The 27,163-nt window shown below is 44.3% G+C and overlaps 1 long non-coding RNA gene and 1 pseudogene across 1 annotated transcript; both read left to right on the top strand.

Annotated features, from left to right (window-relative positions):
* The first annotated feature begins 13,627 nt into the window (after window positions 1-13,627).
* Window positions 13,628-14,143, top strand: LOC136452619 (uncharacterized). The gene is made up of 3 exons (XR_010758860.1): window positions 13,628-13,771; window positions 13,833-13,910; window positions 13,970-14,143. It is a non-coding gene; the product is annotated as an uncharacterized lncRNA (long non-coding RNA).
* Window positions 14,144-23,135: 8,992 nt separating this feature from the next.
* Window positions 23,136-23,799, top strand: LOC136454935 (probable galactinol--sucrose galactosyltransferase 6; annotated as a pseudogene).
* Window positions 23,800-27,163: the final 3,364 nt, after the last annotated feature.

The raw sequence follows: 27,163 nt of genomic DNA on the forward strand, positions 1-27,163 counted from the left end.
ATTCATGGCCATTTGTTCATGCGATTGATTTTTTGACAATTAATATTGCTTTGTCTTAAATATAGGTAGCGGCCAGAGACTCACAGCTTCCACCTAGCTTCAGGGAGATGACAGTCATGCTCCAAGACTGTCAGAAGATGCTAGGCCTATGGATTCATGGCAACTTAGTCACCGGGTAGTGCAGGTCAGAGGGGTGGAGAGCACAAGTGGAGGCCTTCCTTGGGCGTGAGCTTGGCGAGCAGGTGGCTCGCACTTCTGGAGTTCCCATCTCTTGGCTATGGGAAGAGTTTGCACAGTGCTCCGAGGAGGCAGATGAGGAGACAATTGGGTACTACTGCAGGGCCTGGATCCTACACCTATTTGCCTACGTTCTCTTCCCTGACGCCATGAGTGATAGTGCATCCTAGATGTGGATCCACTGCCTCGGTGACTGGGACTAGGCGGGTCACTACAGCTGGGGCTCTATAGTCTTATGTTTTCTATACCGGCAGCTGTGTGAGGGGTGTCATCGGTCTTCGTCAAACCCGTCACTTGGTGGATGCGTGTACCTGTTACAGCTGTGGATGTGGGCTCATCTTCTAGTTGGCCATCCTGAGGTTCTGGATCGTCATGAGTGGTTCCAAGGTCAGCCTCCAAGATGGCAGCCGACGTGGGCATACCTTTGGGACCAGGCCAGGGTTCCATATGTGAGGTTAGACTAGGCGTACATTGAGTTCACCAACGAGCTAGACACGCTGATGGTGTCTAGTGTAAGTAAATTTTATTTTCCATGCTAGTTTGAAAAGGATTAGTATACCATCTAACATCTTGTTTGGACATGCTGTAGGTGGAGTGAGAGCTGTACGGTGGAGAGGACGCACTTCCTTTTCAGCTGAGCAACATTTGTGGGGCCGACGACGACTTCTATAGGACAAGGTGCCCTCTAATCTGCTTCTATGCTATTGAGTACCATCTGCCAGATAAGGTTACACGCCAATTTAGAGTGGGATAGCTTTGGCGTACGGCTCTGTTCTCGACTAGGGTTGACTTACACAAGTAAGTGTTTTGATATTTTGAATGTCTCATGATGATGGTCCATTTCTATTAATATGGTGACATGTACATGGATTCAAGTAACGATGACATACGTGCAGGTTAGATCGTCAGAGGAACAAGAAGATTTTTGACTGGGAGAGGCACCACCAGTCCTTCATTGAGGAATGGGAGGAGATGCACGACAACATGGATGACAACAACAAACCACACACGAACCGTGAGTTCAGGCGGTACCAAGCTTGGTACCAGCGTGCGACACAGTGCAGGCTGAGGCTATAGTGGACCAAAGCTGACTACGCCGACATCGAGTCCTCCGACGATGAAGACACGGCGTACGACCAGTCTACTCATGCAGAAAGGCAGGTGGAGACAGGATCGATCTTGGATAGAGTGGTAAGCCAATTGCCTTATTTTTGTACGTTAAGTTGCATAACAATACATTAGGCATTCTTGGACCGACGTTAGGAGTTATCTATTGTAGTTAGTGCAACCTTCGAGCTGTATAACCCTTATAATACGTTAGATTCTTGTACAAAAGAAAATAAAACCTATTGCTATCTGTTCAGAAGTATTATTATTGAGAACTTTGTTGCAGGGCAATACACTCAAATGCTCAGTTGAAGAGATCGAGCACGTTCGGCCGAGAGTCAATGACGACTACATACTTGGCATCTTGGATGTAAGATTAAAAATATTCTTTCAAACATATCATTAATACGTTAGATTCTTTTAGTTAACATAGTTTTGTACAACAGAGGCTGTCACGTCATCTACGCCGTGCGGCTGGTCATTGTGGTTGCAGGATAGACATGACGCAAGACATGTACGTTCCTTTCGTAGGCAGAGGAGGCTTGGGTTCCTCTAGTCAAGCACCTACAGGGGATGGGGATGGGGACAAGGAAGACGACGACGACGACATGGACAAGAGGCACGAGGAGCTTGGCCCCTCTTAGCTCCATGACGCTCCCTCGACTCATCCTACACCGCCTCTAGGCACTAGGCGACGCCGTCCGCATGACCCTTACACTCTAGGTACAAGCGCTCTCGGTCACAAGGGTAAGGGCAAGAGTAGGAGGCAGTGAGGGATGTGGTAGTTGTTAGTATGCACTATTATGGATTTTGTATTAACTTTTCTGTAACTATTTGGGACTGTATGGACATTGTGGACTATTTGGACTGCACAGGACATATTATGTTGGTTGTGATGTTCGTTGTGGTTGCATTTTGCTCCTTGGATGATTAAATATTTGGAATATATAATGATGTCTCTGTTTGTAACTGTGGATGCTCCTAAAACAAGGGAAACTCTTGTGAATTTTTTCTGTGAAACAATAATCATACTACACTGCTAAAAAGGCACAAATGTAGTACACAGATTAACTATACATTTATTACAAAGAGTATAATCCAAACGTATCGTACATACACTTTATAGATGAATCTAGGGTTACCAAGCAACAATGAATTATTCTATGGTTTTTAGATAATAAAAATAGACTTTTCAGATACAGGGACATCAGCGATTTATCACATCACTGACATAGTACTGGCATGCAAGGAAGCACAACTCCACTCTATCTCCACCATCCATCTTATTATTGTTTGATCCAAGGGCTTAGGTGAAGAGGCACATGGATCGCTGACATGGCACACTGAGAGGCCTCCATTCCTCCTCTCAACCTATAAATAACCACTCACTCCCTCTCATTCACACACACAACAAGGAAGAAGAACACTCCTCAGCATTTTCTTTTGTTACAGTACCAATGTTTGGAGGGTCATTCAGAGGGAGAGGAAAGGGAAAGGGAACTACCTGGGGGTGGGAGGGTCCTCTTGGTCCTGATTTCTTTGAGGAAGCTCTTTATGAGAGGTTCCCAGTTGAGAGCAAAAGTGATTTCACCAAAGAGGCACCACTAAGAGGATACGATGAAAGGAAAGAAGAGTGGCCAAAATGCATGCATGGTGAGGACTGCCTAGTGCAGATGTTCACCGAGGGAATAGATGGAGGTCGTCGTTTCTTCAAATGCCCGTGAGCATGGGTAATTGCTATTACTTTTTGTTTCTTCAATATGTTTCTCTTGTATATAACTTATATGACATACTTATTGTAGTCTTCCTTGGTCAAAGAAAACTGTGGGTTCAGTAGGTGGGTCAATCCTCAACCTATTTATCCACATGCGGAGTACATTTACTACCTACAGGACCGTATCTGATCAAGAAAGGGAAGTAAGCAGCGGTTACAAGGACGACGGACAGGACGACAAACAACAATGGTGTCGATTCACAGCAGGCACTTTGTAATGATCCATATTGCACCTGCCCTAACCACAACAATAAGGGGCCTCCCCCATCACCCCCGCCACCACCAACAACAACAATGGGAGGCTACTATGGAAAAGGTGCAACACAATTTGCTATGTGGCCACACTACTAGGATGACTTTATCTTTTTCACATACCACATCTATGTGTTTGTTGTTTGGTTTAATTACCTAAGGCATGTTAGGTTTAGTCGAAGGAAACTCTGTACCTAGGTTCGGTACATGTAGTCACATGCCATTTCATGTGTTTCGTGTGTTGATTTATATAATGTCGTATGTTGTTAGTTTTTTTTGCAGCAAGTATTCACATTTCAATACGTCTATATCATTAAGCGGAATATTAAGACCATAAATAATGAAAACAACCACATAATGAAAAGTTCAATACTATGCCACATTAAACAACATATTAATACTATAAGTATGTGCCGACAGTAGACATAGGGGCAAATGCACTTTCAAATCCTCAGTCTAAAACGTACTGAGTAAGCAACTCATCATCCGAGTACCAGTCCTCTACCACAACCCTATTGCTATGGCTAGGCTCACCTGGGTTGCTCTGACCTACCTGTCGCCTGTAGTAAGAGGCCTTCGCTTCATCTGTGGCCACTGCGGCCTGAGTGAAGAACGCGTCGTCATCCTCCTTCGCCTGTAAGCCCGCCTCTGCTAGAGCGATGAGCTCACTCAGTCTGCCAGTGTCATCCTCAGCCTCCTTCGCCTACATACCCATCTCTGCTAGAGCGATGAACTCGCTTAGTCTGCCAGTGTCATCCTTAGCCTCCTACGTCTGCATGCCCGCCTCTGCTAGAGCAATGAGCTCACTCAGTCTGCCAGTGTCGTCCTCATCCTCATCCCCCTCATCAGACAACACAATCGGTGATTGAACGGTGCAACCAGCTCGTGATCTATGCTCATCTAACTTCTCCTCATACCCTACATGAGCCACCTCTACGGCATGTTCCTCGCTGCAACCAATCCCTTCATGTATAAAATGCAATCAGTTAGCAACGCGATTATATTACTTTTAAAATCAGGCAATGAAAAAAGGATTTCAAGCACTCACTGGCACATAATGTAGCAACATGCTCGTTCAAGACCTGCATCTGTACTCTTGTCTCCTCCCTTGCCTCATTCCTTGCCCTCTCCTCCTCTAACATCATCCACCTCTCCAATCCCCATTTATTAAGCCCAACATCGATCGGGTTGCAAATACCACGCTGTCTAGCAAACTCATGTATCTTTTCTTTGTGATGTTTAATGAATAGATTGACGTAGTCAGGTCCATATCCCCTCTTCTGTGCAATTAGTTGCCTCTTCTTCAGATCATCCAAGAACTTAGCTTGACCATCATAACATTCCCACCTGCATTTTCTAGTGCTCTGTTCAAAAGAAATATTATATCATATATGTCTTAGCAAAAGAAACAAAATACGATTCCATGTTTCCCACAAAAATAACGAACCTCATCATACTCAATCATATGGCCGCAATAATGGCCTATTCCAACCTCCGAAGGAACTAGGCCATAGTTTGATTTAACACCACATTCGCACATGACAGGAGGTGCTTTGTAGATTACCCTTTCTTTCTTATTTTCCTTAACCCTCCGTGGTTCTTCCAGTCATTGGTTCTTAGGACCATACAACCATTCCTTGAAACGACACTTTGCCATTGAAAACACCTAAAAAATGAGACATTAGTACATAAACACATATAGCTCAAGATTTGAACACATACACTTTGCACTTACTTCATGCTTGTTTGGACACACAAACTCCAACGTATTCTCAGGGTATATCATAGTTCGATCTCTGCAATCGCACAGAGGAGATTCCTCGAGTTGTCTAACTGCGGCTAGGTGCTTCTCCTTAGTCGTCATTAGTGGAGGGTTAGGGGGTGGAACCCACTGCTTGAAGTGCTCACGTGGATGTCTCCCTCTAAACCAATCATCGAAAAGGAGGTACCTAGGATCAAACTTATCTATACCATCGATCCACTAAAAGAAAAGGCACCTCTCATGGTCCTACACAATGAGATTCCAACAAAATATTCATACCATACTTATACAAATAAAGAAAAAGGATAGTGGAAACAATTTCTTATATTAAAACAACTACATGTGTAGAAGCAATGCGCCGCTGTGTCTGGATGTTTCGATTGAAAAACATAGACCGGGAAACCACAGTCACAGTTAGGGACAAGGAGGTCAGGAGGGATGGGGGCATCTTTGCTAGACGCGTCGGGGTATAATTCTCGAGGATGACCCCGTTTTTGCCAAAACTCCTCCCGAAACAGTTCTTGCATCTAACACAACCGATGTAATTTAACAAACATAAATCAAAACATCACAAATAAATATCAATGAGAACCATAACTACAATACAACCAATTTTGTTCTAAGAAACGAAAGCAATTAACATTAAACCCTAAACCTAGGGTTTCCCATTTGATGCACAACAATGAACCCATAACATAACTACATGCGCTTAGGTTTGCTAGCTTTTTCCACGCCTTGGCATCATCCACGGTTGTATAATATATATATTGAGGGATACAATGAAACCCTAAGTGATGACGATTCTTAGGTTGAAAAATCCAACTAATATATACCGAATCGATAAGAAAAAAACTAGGAGGGGAGCAAGGATACCTTGCTCTCGAAGATCTACGGATCAAATCAAGGTTTTCAAGGTCCAATATGCAGATTTGTGAGGTAGGGTGAAGTGGGGAGAGAAAAAACCCAAGAATGAGGAAAAAGAAGAGGAAGAACGCTCGGGCAGGAAGGTTGGGCTGGGGTTAAATGCTGGAAGCTCGGCGCCAGTCACTCTAGCGTCGAGCTCGACGCCAAGATCTACGGCGTTGAGCTCGGCGCCAGAGTGATTGGCGCCGAGCTCCATGCCATGCCATCCTCCATGCCTAGGAGCTTGGCGCCAGAGATGCTGGCGCCGAGGTAGGCGGCAGCATCAATGGCGCCAAGCTAAGGGTCCATTTTATGAATTCTTTCTATCAGGGGTCTATTTGTAAGAAATTTTTAAAAAAAAGGGTTAAATTGTAAAAAATTCAGCACGTGTGCGGCCACTGCCTCTGTAGAGTGAGGCTCGGCCCACCCGAGTACTAGACTGATCAGATCAAAGCTAGAGCAGCCTGTCGAATCAGACTCATATGGCGGGGTTGTCCCACCGCTCATCTCCATGTGGACGAGCTAAACCCGGGCCTTGCCTCCAATTTGCTCCATGATCCAGAACGTGCCGAAATATTAGAAGGGCGTTTACCTGGTGTCCTTGTGTGGGCCTTTGCGGAGGAAGGAAAAAATCTCACGGCGGCATGATCGCCGCTGCTCGGCGCGCCTCCCTGTGATAGTCCCTAGTGCAGTAGTGTGTGCGTGTGTGGCTCTCGTTCAAGCTAGGCTCTCACGTCTGAATGGGCAATGGCAGCGGTTCTCCCACTGGGTGCGTGCATGAGTGACCATGTACAGTGCGACTATCGGTCCATAATGGATGCTATTTGCGCATGGATTGTGGTGATAATTGTTGGAGCGGTAGCTTATTAGGATCGTCACAGCTAGCATCCGGACCGTTCGGCACCTGGATGGAACCTGCAATAGAAAAACGATTGGAGTGAGTGCGTTTATCCCGCCGTAACGGAATGGAACAGAGCGTGGGCGTCACTCGTAGTGGTCTGTCCCGATTGCGCTGCCATCCCCCGTCGTGCCTCATTCCCCTCCGTGCCCATCTCCGCTGCACCCCATCCTTGCCATACCCCCGATGTCTTGCATACATATGCAACATCCAGACAAGACACTTGCAACAGATGTTTAAAACAGATGAATCAATTGAAACAAACACTTGAAACATATGTATATAGCAATTGAAACATATGCAACATCTCGATCTACTTTTGCAACATTGATATACAACACTTGCAAAGTACCTCTGAAACACCTCAAACACTTGAAACATACTTTTACAACATACGCTTTCAACACAACATCTCATTGCTGCTTCGGTGAATGGAAGCTCGTCGGTGTGTGGTCACCGGTGTAGAGCTCGCCTGCAACGCGGAGCTAGGCAATGGCGCATAGAGGGCAGGGTGGGAGTGGCATGGGTGGCGGTGATGACGCCAACGATGGGTGGGTGCGGCAGCGGTGGTGCCGAGGGTGGGTGTGTGTGCAGCGGTAGTGACGACGACGTCGACGAGATCGGTGGCGTAGAGGGTGGGGCAGACGGGGCGGGGCGGCAGCGATGCAGGAACCGGATGCGCCACTTGCAAAGAGCGGGGAGCGAGGGCGCATGTATGGAGGCTCAAGATTGTCTGTCTAATGGATAAAAATAAAATTATGTAACTGCACTAGCGTCTATAGTTAAAATTTTGCTTTCACACTTGCACCTGTTAGGTACGATACCTACAAGTTGGATTACCATATTTGATAGTAATCCGGTTCTAACTGCACCTAATTTAATTAATGTCCTCATTAATGTTGTGCAATTAACTTATTAATTGACTTATCAAAACAGTAACTTATTAATTTGACAAGATTTTGTAATATTTGTTTCTGGTGATTTTAATCTTTTGTTGAGGTGTGATCTTGATTTGTGGTGACAATTGGGATCTTTTGCATTGATGTAGTGGAGATGTGGGTGGCGGCTCTCAGGGATCATCAAGGTTGATTTGCTGAAATTGGGTTGGTCAAGAGGGATTACACTTGATTTGGATAAATTAATGCGGCGGGTCCTTACACAAGGTCCAAATTGAACAAATTGGATGTGATACTAATTGAGGGGACCATGACATCTAAGAGGGAGAGTGTTGAATTAGGCTTTCTAAAAATTTCTATGCTATACTATGGCCTCTAAAATCCAATTATCAAAATCTATGCAATGAAGTAAACTATCTAGATGTGCAACTCACTTAACAAGCTAAACTAGAAATGTAAGCACACAACCTAGACACACAAATGAAAAGTGTGAAAGCTTAATTGAGATACATATGCAAACTCCCATCAACAATTTTAGTACTTTTACCAAGATATCGAGAAATTCATGTTTTCCCAAAATCCTTGTTGGAGCCCCTTCCGAGGATCCCCATGCGAGGGCCAAGGTCTTGGTCAGGTAACTCCATGGATAGCCCCCATGCCTTTTCCACATGCAAATGGGTCTCCTAGATGGCCTTTCCTGGACCGCTCCCCATCATCTTCATTATTGAGCTCCTAGCCACACTACCTTAGGCCTCATTCCCTCCGGTACAAGGTGGCGCCATACTAGAAACGCGATTGGTGTGGTCTCATAAGACTACAAGCCCCTCCAAGTACAACAATGGTACGCACAAGCACCAGTAGTAAGAGGTATGCAAATCACATTGAACACTAGGCCTAAAACTATACCAAGCTCATGATTGGTGTCTAACCATCTTAAGCACTTCGCAAAAGCACATACACTAATCACCCAATGATGCCTTAAGCTCATATGGTGGCAAGAGCACTAGATTGGAGCAAGAACTCTAATGATCCTTGACTCCTCACTTCCTCAAATGGCTGGTTGGGGGTATTAATAGCCCCAACACTTGAAACTAGCTGGGAAAGTGCTACAGTTTCTGTGCACTCACCAGAAATTCCAGTGGGGTCACTGGAGCTTTTGGGTGCCTCTCCAAAACTAGCTGTTGGAAAGTGACCATTACTGACCGTTGGGCACTATTCATATCTCTTTCTCTTGTGTACATCATTAGACAAATCCGATGCCCAATTTTATTCTTTAGAACCTCTCTGGTGGTAACCTCTTCTCTGATGCTCGCCCTCTATTACTGGAGTTTTTCGATGAATGAGAACTCCCCTGGTGAACAATGATGCCGCATATTCTAGTGATCTTGTAACACAACCACCAGAGTTTTTCGAAGGATCTTCAAACCCTAGCCAAAGTGCCTTTGACACCGCTTTATCTAGTATTGCCATAGGGTGCACACCGGAGTTATCGAGTGCATGTAGAATGCATGTACTTGACTCCGTTTCTTTGAGTCTTTGCATTCGATTGACATGGTTCCATCTTGTGTCTTGGACTTTCTACATGTTTTGTATATCTTCTAATGTCTTGCTTGAGGTATTGATCACGCTGATCTCTTGAACACATACTTTTCCTTCCTAGTTCCATATATTACCCCAAATAGTTCCATATACTCCCAGTTCCCTAAATCACAACAATAAGAAGTCATAGGTAGAAATACTCACATCATTGTTAGTGGTTTCATTTGCCGGTGCATCACCTCTCCCAAGCAGAAAGGGTCATTCATCTTAGGCTTATTCATGGTTTATTTGCATGAGTCAATGTAAAGTGTGGTATCCCCTACAATTTTGAATATCGAAGATTTGGCGCAGAGAACGCCTAGCCTTGGTCCGATGGGTGTGGATCCTACTAATAATTAATCTAGTGGTTGGCACTAAATGAAGGATGGTGAGAATTATAGACATGAGAGATCCAAATGGTGGTAATATGTGTTGTGGACAAGATGTCACTTCCCCAAACCAGTTTTCTCTCTATAGCTTTAGACCATTCCCATCCCATGAGCCTCTTCTGTCAGGAACCGTCAGCCTTCCCCTACATGGCCCAGCTCCGACCGAGAAAAGGATCCGCACTGTGATGGAGGCTTGGTTTCAGCCCCTCCCATGATAGAGATTGGATTAGCACACTCATTTTGCGCTGAAGCTGGCCTAGTTGGCAGTCACTGTGACACGTGTGCACATGGAAAAGGAAAGCATGAAAAAATTCCCACCGCATGGGCGCTTCCCTACCTTATCTTTTTCGGTCGAGTTAAATGCATCGTTGGTCCATTAACTTTTACTCATGTTTCACTTAAGTCCATCAACTACAAAAGTGACTTTTCAGGTCCATAAACTTTTGAAGTGATGCATCTCTAGTCCATACCCCTTCATTTATCTTTTTAATCTGACGTGGCAGTCCACGGTGTTGCTGCATGCATGCATGGCGGGAGCGGAATGGCCGAGCAAGCAGTCCAGCCTGCATGGCATGGTGATCGAGCCATGGGGCATGGCCAGCGCGATGGGGACACGTACGGGCGAGGCCACCAGCAGTCCAGCATGCGCGCATGCCGTTTGGCAGCTAGCGACCGAACTGTCGGGAACTAGCATGCCCGTCGAGCTCCGGCCGACCTCTCATCTTGTTCCTATTGATGCAAAAGTAGATTTGCAAACACAAAGGGCTAATACCCGAGTCGATATCCAAAGCGTGCCAGTCGATTTGACCTGTTAATCGACAAGGATCAAGATACGAGCACTTTGGTCCTGACAACAGCGATACGCCCGGAAGCCACGGCCAAGAGGTACTCACGCGGAACTCGAGAATCGCTGAAAGTCGCACTAAAGCTATGCAACTCGCCGAATCAATGAGAACTCGTGAAAAGGGAAAATATGCAAATTGACGAAATCACCGAAAAGTAAGTAGATGCAAAATAGGAGTAAAAATTGGTTTTTGATATTGATCGATATATATTTTACATTGCCCTTCAATCCATATTTATACCCTGATCTAAAGAGACATAACCAAACATAACTAGGACACCAAATCCATACCTAAGGAAATACGTGACTCTTACATGAATCATATTCTAATAAATACAGAAAAGAAAATCAACTCCTATCTATTTCCCTGTCCGCCTCAATTACGATAGAAATCTCACCGACCTCCTCTCCATCGGCATACTTCCTGTTTCATCGGTAGTAGTCTTCAAACCTTCCTTCATCGGCATCGACAATAACACCTCCAACCTCATCGGCAACGCCCGAGTCTAAATCAACCTTTCCATCGATCACCACCAATCATCGGCAACCATCTTTACAAGCTGACTTTCATCGGCTATCATCGTATACAGTAACTTTCCTCCTGCCGATTAGTCCACTCCGATCATTTTGACACGTGCAAAAAATGGTGTCAACACATGCCCCCCAATTTTGGAGTATAAAACCATTAATGCTCCAAAATTTACTCCAGATAACGTTGGCCTTTGCCCATTTACTGCAACTCATCCTCCAAGCCAAAACTTGATCTATTATCAAATTTAATCAAATCTAATCCTGATTCACGCACCTAAGCAAATATCGCACAATTCCCAACCATTCTTGCCCTGATTATGGTTAAGACACTGAAACAATAATTCATCGGCAAGATCCTAACATAATAATGCCACCATTTTCAGAATTAAAATATCCTGTATCAAGATCTCTTCCAAGTCATGATTACTTGCCATCGAATCATCTGTACAATTCCTTGATTACCATGTGAACAGTTACCATATCCACCTGAACCACCTTGACCTACAGCTCGTGGCATAGAGATAAGTCCAAAATACCCCTACTCCGAGCGGCTTATAAATAGATTTCTCCGAAATGCTCATCTTCTATCCTTATATTCCAATCTCTGGCATTCTTTCTTCCCGGCGGCGACTCCGACGAACAACTACGCGACCTCAACCAACAAGACTTCTTCTCCAGCGTCAACTTCGATTCTCCGGCCCATGCCCCCATCTACCTCAAGATAATGGCAATCAACTTCGATGTCCCTGCGGTTTGTTCCTCTTCCGTTACCTTTTACCTCAATTCCTCTGGTCTTTGCTAGTTCATACAGTCGGTAATTTTTCTTTTCTTTTGTTCTTCGGATCCTCTAAACTTAGGAACTGCGCAACAAATTAGTTATTCCAACCGATCAGCCACATATCCAATGCCTAGGACCAATGGGCAACCCAGATCCAACTGATTTGATTAATGCAGAGGTCAATAGAATCCCCTTTAGAGCCCAAAATTTCTCTCTGAATTTATGGAAAGATACATTCCGATCTTGGCCCAAAACCACAAAAGGGTGGAAAGACTAGTACTTAAAGGTCAATAGGTCGATGCAAGTACACTGGGCAGAACGGAAACTAGACCAATGCTTTAGGCTATCTATTGCCGATATGCAGAAGAATGAGTCAATGATGATTGCAGCTGCTTACTTCTGGTCAGACACAACAAACACTTTTATGTTTGGACATGGCCCAGCTACTCCCACACTTGCCGATGTATACATGCTCACTGGTTTGGATATTTCAACTATCGATGAAGGCTCTATCTATGGCAGAAAATCTGAATATAGGGTGAATACCTACAACATCGGCAGTTGGTTAGGATACATCCAAGAATGCTAGAAGACTGGGACAGTTAATCAGAGGGAACATGCCACATTCTTGAATATGTGGTTAGAAAAATTTATCTTCTGTGGTCGATCAGTAGGACCAACCAACTGCTTTCCTCCCCGCTGCTGAACTCCTGGCCAATGGTGTAAGATTTCCCTCTTGGCCGATACCTTCTGAGCTCCACTTATCATCTTCTTCATCAAGTGTCTCAGAAACTTCTGCTTGGCGAACCCATCAGCAACTTAGGAGGCCCGTGGTGGTTCATCAACATGTGGCTGAATACCCATATGCACAAACGGTTGCAATGGGACTTCTTTGCCCAACAATTCCCATGAGAAATTGCTGAAGACCATGTGCTTGGGGACGAGGAATCGGCAACACGCTCACCTCTCAATTTTGGTGAAGCCATAATTGTTCTCCCTGGAACAGAAGCCAATGAAGACCAGATCGGCAGATTCTTTCAAAGCTTCTACAATGGTCTTTCTCGTGATCATAGGGCCTAGGTGCCTTATATTGACGAAGAAAATAGATTCCCCCTTCTTTTCAACTTTGCCGATGACACTCCGAATCAAGATAATGAGCTCATGATGGCTATCATTACTCCCAGGGCAATTCTAGTAAACACATTCGGTAGCGGGAAAAACACCAATATCACATATGAGTTTTACAACCCATCGGCAGTATCCCGTCAATTGGCTTTTGGGCAACTACCAATCAAACTTTGTTTTGCTGATGTGATCAAACCTCGAGAAACAATCACCTGCGGAATAGATTGGAATAGGGTAGTGCAACTCTCCCCCGATGTCGATACTACAAATGTCGATATATCCGTCTGGACGCCAGTATCTTTCATCACCGAATCATATAAGCAATGGTGGCGAGAGTGGAGGGAAGAACTGTTTGCAACATCTGCTCACACATATCGGCACATGATCAACCCTGAATACGCCATTCCCGATGACGTAGTAAGTTCCTTTTAGCTCCCTTCCGCTTTTTCCTTTCATATATCGGTAACTAACTTTCTCATGACAGGTTAACAACCCAGCACCAACTATGAGCAAAAGTGGGAAACCCTTCGATCTTCAGCCTGTTTCCCCGATATCACCGATCGGCTACAACGCCCCCACCTTAGCTGCTTTGACTCACCAGAAGATCCGTACCAAGACCATCACCTCCAAGTCCAAATTGGCTATAGCTAGGGCCACTCCATCGGCTGCTGCTACAACCTTGGTCAAGGCATTCAAGGTAACAACCTTGCTTATTTCTACTTATGCCGATCACAAACTATATTAACATTAATCATCAGGGGGTAAGAGCCGCTGCTGGATCGTCATCGGCAATTCCTCCGATATCAAGCACCACTTCTTCTGACAAACCTTCAGAGGTATCCCTTTGATTTCACATTTTATCTGTTAAATATCATACCTTACACTTGTTTTGCAGCAACAAATGGGTACATCGGCAAGCGTACCAGATGTCCAAGCTTCACAACCAACAAGTGCCGATGCCCCCTAGCCAACCGTTGCCGATGCCCAAGCAAAGCGCAAAGCCTTAACAGATGTCGAGGCACAGCCAAAACGACAGAAGTCCATGCCGATCCCCACATCTGCCCCAATGTCATCGGTCATCATACCCCAAGAGCCAACCACCGATGAATCACAGAGGATATCACATCGGCAAGCTCAGCCAATCCCCCACACGGCATACTCCAGGCTGCTTCCTCCAGTCAAGCATAGGAAATTGCCTTGAAACAGGTAAACCGATTGACCTAGTTGATTTACAATACTCATACTTATCCTTAACTGACCTCCTTTTCTTTTCCTCAGGAACAAGACTCCCCAAACAGCCTATTCTCCTTTGCCATTGATGTCTCTGACGATGATGGAGAGAAACAAGTTCTTCCCTTGCACTGGGAACAATATCGGCAGAAACTAAGTCCAAGTTGGAAGCTCTCCTGAGCTTGTTACAGTAGGATACCGCCCAACTGGTAGATGACTCGGACCCCGCAAAGGCAATTTTCAAAATAATCCGTGGCCAGGTCCCTGCCGACGTTGAAGAAGTACTCTTCTCAACAGCCCATTTAGAAAGCCGCCAACTGCAATATCAACGGGCTGCTCAACGTATTGCCGATAGAGCAGCTTAGGCTCAACTCAAAGAAGAGATGTTACAACTAAAACAAATTGCCGATGAGAAGCACAAGGGCATTGGCAACTTGTAGACTTCGGGCGCTGAACTTAAAAAGAAAATCTTAGATTTATCAGCAAAGAAGATGGCTCTATTGGCTGAATTGAAAGAAATCGAGGCAGCCTTAACTCATGCTCAACAAGAAGAAAGCCAGCTACCCAATGCCATCAAAGCCCTTCAGCAAGAGAGAGACACCTAGGCTCGCAAAGCCTTGGCCATGAAGAAAAAACTCAAGCCTGTAGAAGGTGCTGCCGATGAAGACATCAAAGAAATGAAGGAAGCCGACCAAATTCGCCTGCATGCGATATTAGCTATCCAATCCTTGTTAAATTTGTAAATCTTGTCTATTGCATCGGCACTTTACGAGACATTGACATCCTTGTATAATTCTAGCCGATAGGACTGTTATCGGCACTTATACTTTTATGCATCCATCCAAATACTAGGGTAATATTTCTTTAAATATTTTCCATTTAACGCTCTGGGAAACACGACCCCTTCGAGGGTTTCTAGAATATATGCAGTTACCTAGGAACAGACCGATTTATCCGATATGGACCTTCCCAATTAGGAGACCACTTTCCAAACTTTGAACTTTTAGTCCCAATCGGTAAAATCAATTTCTAGACCAGATCTCCATCGGCAAACTCTTTTACCTTCACCTTCTTGTCATACCATCTGGCTACTCTTTTCTTATTTTCTTCAATGCTAACTAAAGCCCTTAACCGATGACCCGCCACATCTTCCAACTCATCCTTCATAAGAGTATCATAATCATCGGCTGTCAGCTGATTTTGAGAACGTATTCGTCTAGAGCCAATTTTAATTTCCCAGGGCAATACCGCGTCATGTCCATATACTAACTGATAAGGCGTTACTTTGGTTGCACCACGACATGACATCCGATACGACCACAAGGCTTCATTTAATACTGTATGCCACCTCCTAGGATTTTCTTCAATTTTCCGCTTAATGAGTTTGATGATCCCTTTGTTAGAAGCCTCAGCCTGACCATTAGCTTGAGCATAATATGGAGAAGAATTTAAAACTTTAATTCCCATACCCACAGCAAACTCATCAAATTCTCCTGATGTAAACATAGTACCCTGATCGGTAGTGATAGTTTGAGGAATACCAAATCGGTAAACAATATGCTCTTTCACAAAATCGATCATGTTAGCCGATGTCACCTTTTTTAAAGGAATTGCCTCAACCCATTTTGTGAAATAATCGGTAGCAACTAGAATAAATTTATGTCCTTTGCTTGATGGCAGATAAATCTGACCAATGAGATCAATAGCCCATCCCCGAAACGGCCAAGGTTTAATTATAGGGTTCATAGCCGATGCAGGCGCTCTTTGAATATTACCAAACTTTTGACACCCCTGACATCCTTTAAAATATTTAAAACAATCTTCAAGAATAGTCGGCCAATAGTATCCATTCCTTCTGATCATCCACTTCATCTTGAAAGCCGATTGATGCGCTCCACACACTCCTTCATGAATTTCACCCATCAAACTTTTCGATTCATCACTGCTAACACATCTGAGTAAAACTCCATCTATAGTTCGATAATATAATTCATCATCGAGGAGCACATACTTGGTAGCTTGGAACCTTATACGCCTTTCAACCTTTTTACATGGATCCTTTAAATAATCGACAATCTCCTTTCTCCAATCATCGGTATTGACTGCCAATGTTAGCACTTCCTGAATAGGCTGATACCCTGAAGCATGCTGAGCTAGTCGATTAGCCTCTTCATTATGCAGTCGAGAAATATGTTCAAGACGAAAATCTCTAAACCCTTTCAATAATTGCAAACATCTTTCATAATACGAAATTAAAACTTCACTCCGGCATTCATAAATCCCAGCCAATTGATTTATAACTAGCATAGAATCACCAAAGATTTCAACAGCATCGGCACGTATCTCCTTCAGCAATTCTAAACCTTTTATCAAGGCTTGGTATTCAGCCTGATTGTTTGTCGATGTAGCAGCAATCGGCAATGAAAACTCATACTTCCTTCCTTGAGGTGAAATCAACACAATGCCGATACCTGCTCCTTCTCCACATGTAGACCCATCGAAGAAAAGTGTCCAAGGAGCAACCTCCAGAGAGTCTACTATATTACAATGCTGAGTGACAAAATCAGCCATAACTTGCCCCTTAACTGCCTTAGTCGATTCGTAACGTAGTTCAAATTCTGACAATGCCAACATCCACTTGCCGATTCTACCACTTAATATCGGCATCGACAGCATATACTTGACTACGTCGTCTTTGCATATGACCGTACATTCGGCAGATAACAGATAATGTCTTAATTTGACACAAGAAAAGTATAAACACAGACATAATTTTTCGATGGTCGAATACCTCGTCTCAGCATCCACTAGTCTTCTGCTCAAATAATAAATAACACGTTCTTTCCCTTCAAATTCCTGAATAAGAGCTGAACCGATAACGGTATCATCAGTTGACAAATACAACCTGAAAGGTTTCCCGTGTTGAGGTGGAACTAGCACTGGAGGATTTGTTAAATATCTCTTAATTTCGTCTAGGGCTAACTGCTGCTCAGCTTCCCATACAAATTCCTGATCGGCTTTCAATTTAAGTAATGGACTGAAAGCCTTGATCTTACCCGACAGATTAGATATGAATCTTCTAATGAAATTAATCTTACCAATCAAAGATTGCAATTCAGTTTTATTGGCAGGAGCAACCACCTTGTTAATTGCATCAATAGACCTCCTACTGATTTCGATGCCCCGCTGATGCACCATAAAACCCAAGAATTGACCTGCCGATACACCAAATGCACATTTATTAGGATTCATCTTCAATCCATGCTTCCTTGTGCACTCCAGTATCTTTCGTAGATCGGCTAGATGTTTTGTGATATCTCCAGACTTAATCACTACATCATCAATGTAGATCTCCACTAATGTGCCGATGTATTCATGAAAAATAAAGTTCATAGCTCTTTGATAAGTAGCACCGGCATTTTTCAAACCAAACGTCATGACTATCCACTCAAACAACCCTACATGACCTGGACATCTGAAAGCAGTCTTGGGAATATCTTCTTCAGCCATGAATATTTGATTGTAACCTGCATTACCATCCATGAAGCTGATAATTTGATGTCCGGCTGCAGCATCAATCAACAAATCAGCAATCGGCATTGGATAGCCATCCATTGGTGTGGCTTTGTTAAGATTCCTGAAATCAATACAAACACGAAGTTTTCCATTTTTCTTATAAACAGGAACCACATTAGAGATCCACTCTGCATATCGACACTGCCGAATAAACTTCGCCTCAATTAATTTAGTTATTTCGGCCTTAATGTCAGGAAGTATATTAGGGTTGCATCGGCGCGCTGGCTGCTGATGTGGCCGAAATCCAGATTTGATAGGTAACCGATGTTCAACTATCGATCGGTCTAATCCAGGCATCTCAGTATAATCCCAAGCAAAACAATCTTTATACTCTTTTAACAAATCAGTCATTTGCTGCTTACACTTGGAATCTAACTTAGCACTAATAAAAGTAGGCCTTGGCCTATCGCCATCACCAATATCTACTTCTACTAAATCATCTACCGATGTGAACCCTTGACCTAATTTTCCATCATCGGCAAACCTATCCATTAAAACTCTTCTTCAGAACCGACTGCTTGGATCGGTGGAATTTCATAATCAGCAACTCTAAGGAACTCTTTTTCCCAAACCTCTCCTGATATGCATTTAGTTCGCTCATAAGTATCTGATTCTGCCGATGCGATGATATAAGAAGAATCACCAGGGACAAACTCAATCTTATCCCCAATCCATTGTACGAGGCATTGATGCATTGTAGAAGGTACAGAACAATTAGCATGAATCCAATCCCTCCCTAGAAGCAGATTATATGCACCCTTGCCATTAATGACAAAGAACGTTGTTGGCAAGGTTTTGCTGTCGATAGTCAATTCGACGCATACTGCCCCCTTAGCCGGTGACACATTGCCTTCAAAATCCTTCAGCATCATATCGGTTTTGGCCAAATCTTGATCTCCCTTACCAAGTTTCCGATATATCACATAAGGCATAATATTAATTGCAGCCCCTCCATCGATAAGTATCTTAGATACAGGCTGCCCATCAACTCTGCCTTTCACAAACAAAGCCTTAAGATGTTGTCTCTCGTCATCAGTAGGTTTCTCAAAAACAGCCATCATTGGATCTAGTGTCAACTGAGCTACTTGATCAGAGAGAACAACTTCTTCCTCATTATCAGATAGTGCCAAAAACTCCATTGGCAACATGAATACCATATTAACGTCTGCCGATGGACCCTTATTTTTGTGTTTTACCTACCACTGCTGATGACTGGACCTCTCATTGGAAGAATTTTCCTCTCGGTATAAATCCTCCTGATGCTCACGTTGCATCCTCCTTCTCTGTGTCTTTGTCAGACCCTCCGGGCACCATCGAGGAAACTTGGTTTTCCAAACCAGCTAATAACAGGTCCTAGTTGATTCTACACGGCGTATATTAGGGTCCCTGTAGAATATTTCTTCATCGGGAACTCTTGCGTTTGCCATCTCTTCAAGCTCCTCTTGATTCCTTGGAAAATATCCAGCGCGTTTACCAAGCCTCTCATGTACACTTAGTCTGCCCCCAGCCGATCATGCACTGATGCCCTGCCTCTGATTGGCTCATTAATAAATAAACCCTGATTGCCAGTTGAAACCTCCTTTCTGACCGATTGACCCCATAATAACCATTGCACTCAGGGCAATTTTCAATAGTTGGCAATTTAATACCTTCTTCCCAGCAATGAATGAAGAACAGGCACCTCCAATAATCTTTATGCCGATGCCATTCTTCTCGACGTCTCTCTTCTTGCTGTTATCGATATCGGTCATTTCGCTGGCGCCAATTCTCCTGCTGCCTTCGATGAGTAATCACAATGCCAGGTCGAGGAGGATTTTTGGAATTATTGCTTTCTCCTAGCAAACCCTTACTTTTTGCATCATCGGTAGTTATCCGATGTTGGGGATCCACTAATGCGTTTTTCTCAGCAGCCTCTGACGTCAATACCTTGGTCTTCCCTTTGGCCTCTAACATATTTGCTGGAAACGGGTGTTGATCAATTTTCATCGGCTTCTGGGCCTTGGAAATACCAAACTTAATTCTCCCAGATTCAATAGCCAATTGTAACTGTTGCCTGAACACCTTACACTCATTTGTACTGTGTGAAGTTGCATTGTGCCATTTGCAGTACAAGATCTTCTTCAACTCTTCTGCCGATGGGATAACATGATTAGGTGACAGCTTAATTTGGCCCTCTTGAAGCAGAAGATCAAATATTTTGTCGGCCTTGGTGATATCAAAGGTAAACTTTTCTGGCTCTTTTTGACCAAAGGGACAAGATATCGGCTTTTTATTCTTAACCCACTCAGCTAAGCCGATAACTGGTTCCTCATCAGAATCAGAATCTCCTACTTCTTCAACAAATGATACCTTTTTACTCCAATTCTTTTTAGGTTCAAAAACCCTAGTATCTTGATCAGAGATCCTTTGCACGAGATGACTGAGGCTTTCAAATTCCTGAGAAGCATATCTGTCTTTGAGATGTGGCAATAACCCTTGGAAAGCCAAATCGGCAAGCTGCCGATCATCCAGCACTAGGCTGTAGCACTTATTTTTTACATCTCATAGCCTTTGCACAAAGCTTTCTACCGATTCATCATTACGTTGTCTCAATTTTACTAAATCGGTAAGCTTCTTTTCATGAATTCCAGCAAAGAAATACTTATAAAATTGTTTTCTAGATCAGCCCAGGTAATAATAGAATTTGGTGGTAATGAAATGAACCATGTAAATGCCGATCCAGACAAAGATGATGAAAACAATCGAACTCTTAATTCATCTCTGCTACCAGCCTCTCCACATTGAATAATGAAGCGATTGACGTGTTCCATTGTTGATGTATCATCTTGCCCAGAGAATTTAGTGAAATCTGGTATCTTGTACTGATTTGGGAGAGGAATTAAATCATATACAGGGGGGTAAGGAGTCCGATAAGAATAAGTATTGACCTTGGGCTTTATCCCAAATTGATCCTTCATAATTTCTGCTATCTTATCGGCCCAAAAAGCACCAGCCTCCTGCTGACGAATTGGCTAAATTTCTACAGGAGGTACCTGCTGATATCCCTCCACATATATTTGTGGCCCACGATCTCCAGCAATCGGCATATTTGCCGTTACTTGTGGTCCATTAACCTGCTGGAAAAGATTCATCGGCTGAGCTGCCGATGCTTGATTCTAGAAACCAGCTTGCATATGACCTTGTTGAACCCCTGCAACCTGCTGATTTTGCTGAACTCTATGTTGAACAGGTAACTGTCCTGGCCAACCATTATTAGAACTCATCGGTACAAAACTTACCAATGGCTAGTAATTTGTTGACATTGTTGGATAATTATAACCAGCTTGAGGCATGAACTGAACCCCAGTTTGACTCATAGCAGGGGCTTTCTGCTGCATCAGCAGTAAGCTTGCCGATGGACTTGAATTGGGTGTTTGAACCAAAGGCATTTGGAAACCTCCTAAAGTTGGTTGCACAGTAGTTGCTGTGGCATATTGAGGCACTTGAACCATCGGCGAAACAGCCAATGGTATAGGAGCTTTTCCTACTGCGTCAAATACTTGAGGTAACCTAGGATTGAAAGCAGAGGACTCCGGAGGCATACCATATCCCCACCAATTAGCAGGAATCTGGCTATTTTGAGACACAGGGCCTGACATAGCTGATGCCGATAGATCTGTATTAAGCTAAACTCGTCCTCCTGGTAGTACTAGATCTGATCGTATCGGTGTAGATTGAATATTAGGTAAGCCTGCCGATACTGGAGAAGTAACTTCTGTACCCACAACGGTCGAGGGAGCCGATGGAGTATTAACAGATACCAGCTCTGGTTGATGATAGGTAGGCCCAACATAATGCGGTGCCATTTGTCCTTCTTTGAGAGTTCGAACCACAGCATTATGAACAGTACTGGACAACACATTGGAATGATTAATTAAAGCATGATTTACTACAGAATTAACCATCTCTTGAAGTTTACTAGGATTGGAGTCAAAGGTAACCTGCCGAGGCAACGGCAAATCTTGCTTCTGGATGACTTGTCCACTCTTGTTCAGGCTAAACGATTTCAGACAAAGCTGCCTGTATTCTTCTACAGCTTTTTCCATAGCCTGCCTCTGCTCTTCCTTAAGATCTTCTTCTGATACCGCGATAATGTTCTCTGAATTGATCTCGGAATTGAACATATTGATCAGATTGATTGGTTCCACCGAGCGTGCCAAAAGATGTGTTGATGCAAAAGTAGATTTGCAAACACAAAGGGCTAATACCCGAGTCAATATCCAAAGCATGCCAGTCGATTTGACCTATTAATCGACAAGGATGAAGATACGAGCACTTTGGTCCTGACAACAGCGATACGCCCGGAAGCCACGGCCAAGAGGTACTCACGCGGAACTCGAGAATCGCCGAAAGTCGCACTAAAGCTATGCAACTCGCCGAATCAATGAGAACTCGTGAAAAGGGAAAATATGCAAATTGATGAAATCGCCGAAAAGTAAGTAGATGCAACATAGGAGTAAAAATTGGTTTTTGATATTGATCGATATATATTTTACATTGCCCTTCAATCCATATTTATACCCTGATCTAAAGAGACATAACCAAACATAACTAGGACACCAAATCCATACCTAAGGAAATACGTGACTCTTACATGAATCATATTCTAATAAATACAGAAAAGGAAATCAACTCCTATCTATTTCCCTGTCCGCCTCAATTATGATAGAAATCTCACCGACCTCCTCTCCATCGGCATACTTCCTGTTTCATCGGCAGTAGTCTTCAAACCTTCCTTCATCGGCATCGACAATAACACCTCCAACCTCATCGGCAACGCCCGAGTCCAAATCAACCTTTCCATCGATCACCACCAATCATCGGCAACCATCTTTACAAGCTGACTTTCATCGGCTGTCATCGTATACAGTAACTTTCCTCCTGTCGATTAGTCCACTCCGATCATTTTGACACGTGCAAAAAATGGTGTCAACAATTCCTACCCCTTGTGGAGGGCGCGTTCCATGCCAGCCTCCAAGGCAGCGCCGGCGACGTGGTGGAGCTCTGCGTCGAGAGTGGGGACGCCGACACGTGCGCTGCGTCCTTCGAGCGTGCGCTCTTCATGGGCGCCGCGGAGTCCGACCCCTTTGCGGCCATCTCCAGCGCCGTTGTCGTCGCCAAGTCCATGCTCAGGACGTTCTAGGTCTGCACCGAGAAGAAGCTCCTGGGCATCGTCGACTACTTTGGCTGGTGCACCTGGGACGCCTTCTACCAGGATGTTACCCAGGTTCAAGATCATCGACGATGGCTGGCAGTCCAAGTTCATCATCATCGATGATGGCTGGCAGTCTGTCGGCATCGACAAGTCCACCACCAACACCGATGAACCTACCGAAGAGGACAAGCCACCCGTCCTGTCTCGTCTCACCGGCATCAAGGAGAACAACAAGTGCCAGAAAGTGGATGACCCGACCGCTGGCATCAAGACGGTGGTGCGCGCGGCAAAGGAGGAGTACGGGCTCAAGTACGTCTACGTCTGGCACGTGATCACCAGCTATTGGGGCAGCGTCTGTCCTAGCGAGCCTGAGATGAAGCACTACTGCTCCAGCGTGTAGTTCCCCAAGGTCTCGCCAGGCATCATGGAGAACGCGCTCGGCATGAAGACCGGCGTGCTCACCGTGCAGGGGCTCGACCTCGTGCACCCACACACCATGTACCATTTCTACGACGAGCTCCACGCATACCTCGCCACCGCCGGAGTTGACGACGTCAAGGTGGACATGCAGTGCATCCTAGAGATGCTCAGCGTGGGCCACAACGGCCATGTGCAGCTCACCAGGCAGTACCACCAGGCGCTCGACACCTCCATAGCAAAGAACTTCTCAGAGAATGGCATCATCGCCTACATGAGCCACAAACACTAACGCCCTCTACTGGTAAGCGATGGCCGGTGGGTGATGGGATGGCCCCCTGGTGATGTGTACACGTCCGTCCAAGTGTCGCACGTGCACGCTGCATGGGTTCTCAGTGCCGTGGCATGGGTGCTCTCGCACGATACATGAGACAGACAGCGGTGGCCGGTCACACGAGGAGGAGGATAGCCAGCCTCGCTCTCTCCCGACAGCGCAGCTGCACCGAGCTCCCATGCACCGAAATCGTGTGGCCCACCTGCTCCAGAGCCTTTCGCCGACCCTGGTCCCCACGCCGGTGCTGCCGCCCCACCCGCCACTAGGCCTCCCGAGGCTGGCCGCCACGAACGCCAGCGCATCCACCGCAATGTACCATGCCCACCCGTCATCACCCTTTAGGAGCAGCATCATGGCCAGCATGCGTCCATGCAGTTCCACACGCTGAGCATGGCCCACGACGGTGGTGGCGTGGCCAGGAACGCCTCCACGCCCTACCACCCCAGTCCCGTCCATGACGACAACCCCGACGGCAGGGCCAGGAATGTGCCCAGCGATAGGTCGTTGGACAGGACGACGCCGATGTCGGTGGGGAAGAACTCGATGTTGGTGAAGTGCCAGCGGTACAGCAGCTCGGACAGGTGGTAGGCTAGGTTGACGGGTCGAGCGAGCCCAGCAGCTCACCACCTCACATTGCTGCATCTGGCCGGCCAGCCATGTAACAGAACCGACCAATTATACGAGATTAAGTCAGGAAATCTTCCGCTAAAGCAGATAATTTAACAAACTTAAGCCCGTATAACCCGGTAGTCCATGAAACCCCAAAGGATTTCAAACCAATCGACATACAAACCAAGATCGTACAAGTTTAGCAAGTACCATCACATGTTACATAAAGTTTGCAATGACAGTTGGGTGCATCAGAGTTTAGAATATAAAGTTATTACAACCCAAGTTTAAACTGAAATAGCGGAAGCAAATAGTTTTGAAGCCACACACACACTTTTGGTTCAGATACAGTGCCAGTAGGTAGTCATCTCCAACAAAAGCATCAGATGAGAGATACGGAGTGACCATTGCCCTTGGTCCTAGTTGTCACCCATCACCGGGTACAGGCAGTTAATGCAATAGCCGTAGTACATTTGACCATCTGCAACAACAATGGGAACAACGCCCTGAGTACGAGAAGGTACTCAGCTAGACTTACCCATCTTAAACCAAAATAAAGCGACACCAAGGATTATGCAAGGCTTTCTTTAGTGGGCTAGCTGACTTATTTGCGAAAAGCATAAGCTATCATGAAGAAACAATTTTAAGTACTTTGCATCATCTTTATTATGACCTATCCATCTAGGTAAGCACCTGTACTATAGCAATCACTTGATTAACCAATAACATCCAGTTACCAATTTAGATTTAGCATATCTCATACCATCCAGATAACCATCATTGTTCTATAATAATTACTACAATGTCGTAGCTCGAGTCAAGTGCTCACTATCTAGGAGCGATGGCGATTCGAATCGATTCCTAACCAGCTGGTGATTTATTCCTCACACAAACCACACTCACCGATCAAGTGAGCTACAGGTCACCAATGACACTTTCCAAGTAGCCGCGGGATAACAGCCGGGACCGCACTACCCAAGGACTACCTGACTGCCAGGACGCACCTTGGGCTCACTCTTCGCGTCCCCGTCATACCCCCTTCAGCACTAGTCTGCCAATCCTAGTTTATCCCGGCTCAAATAGTGTCACTAGCTTCACGGTCGAAAGGTACTTTATTTAGCCAGCTAAATGTGAGGCATGCGTTCAATATGATAAGAGGGACGAGCAACGATCGATCCTTAATCGACACAGACAGAAACTAACAGCACCCTAGAACCCTGTCTGGTTGCCTCCAACTTTTCCCATCTGGTCTCCAATTATCCATCACACATGGTTAATTCCAGGATATTATTCTTTCCATAGCTAAATTCTTCTAGTAACCACCTATAATGTAGGTGACCGGATATCACCGATCGCTACCGGTCTAAGCAAGACTAAGCAGTTATTCGATCCTGACCTAACAGGATAAAAGGTAATAAGGTAGGCAAGGATAGTAATAAATGCATCAATGATTTCAATCAACTCCTACAACTTAATGCAACAATATATAAACTCATATATATAAAAAGAATTGCTTTTATAAATTAGGAGACTTATAATGCTCCGGGGCTTGCCTCGTTCGAACGAACTAGGTTGATGATCCACGCACTCGGGCAAGTCCTCTCCCGGCTCCTCTTCCTCTGGCACCTCCTGTGCCTAGACTTCTTGTGGATCTGTCCCGATCTGCTCTTCCTGAACTACTGCTAGCAACTCCTCTTGCGATCCTGTATGATGCAGATGTATGAGTGCTAATGCATAGGTGTATCGAAGAGATGACATGTAATGATCATGATGCATGAAATGTAGATGAACATGTTTAACTTTATTGGACATAGTAGAAGTAAAGCCCTTCTACAAGGTAGCCAATATCATCCAAGAACATGTACTACCATACTACTACTACAACCACTATACTAACATGCTAAGTCACCGCAGCAATCTAAGATGCTTCAAAGATACACCAAACCAAACATTATTAACTAATCATGCATTAAAGAAGATTTGTTTATTTCATTTTAAACTAGGGCTATAACAGCAACATATATTTCTGGTGCTCATAAAAATCTAAGAAAATTACAGTAGCATAGTATTACTCTAAGTAGACTACCATAAAAGTTTCATGGCATTTGCATAAGTAAAATAGCCTACACAAAAATGACAAGTTATGGCATAATTACGAGCATGAAAATACTTTGTACTATGAAAAGTGTCAAACAACAGATTTGGTATTTTTCCTATGTTCTACACAGTAAACAATCACTGTACAAAAATTATCATACACATGTTTTATACAATTTTTGCTCTCTATTAAAATAACAAAAATCATCAATTAAAAGCACTTGAACTACACCTCAATATTTCTCTACAGAACATACATGGCATATATTTTTCACAGAAAGTACATCTCAAGAATAGACCAATCAAATTGGAATCATATTTTTCTGATACATATAGGATTTACTAAACATTTTACAAGATATCAGCAATATCAAGAATTAAATAAAGCTCTACAATAAAGTATCTCAAAAATGACATAAAATATTTTTATCATGTAGATTTGGTGACAAGGAACACAACAAAATGTGTTTCATCAATTTTGGAGCAATATAACTCGAGATATACATTTTACAAGCTTTTTCATCAATTTTTGAAATCATTTTAAAATTCCTTTTCTTTAAAACTGAAATTCCACCGAACCCTAATCTGCTAGGTGCACCTGGTGCAGTGCACCCAGAGGTGCTGCCACGTGG

This window comes from Miscanthus floridulus, chromosome 5 (assembly GCF_019320115.1).
Source record: "Miscanthus floridulus cultivar M001 chromosome 5, ASM1932011v1, whole genome shotgun sequence".
NCBI lineage: Eukaryota > Viridiplantae > Streptophyta > Magnoliopsida > Poales > Poaceae > Miscanthus > Miscanthus floridulus.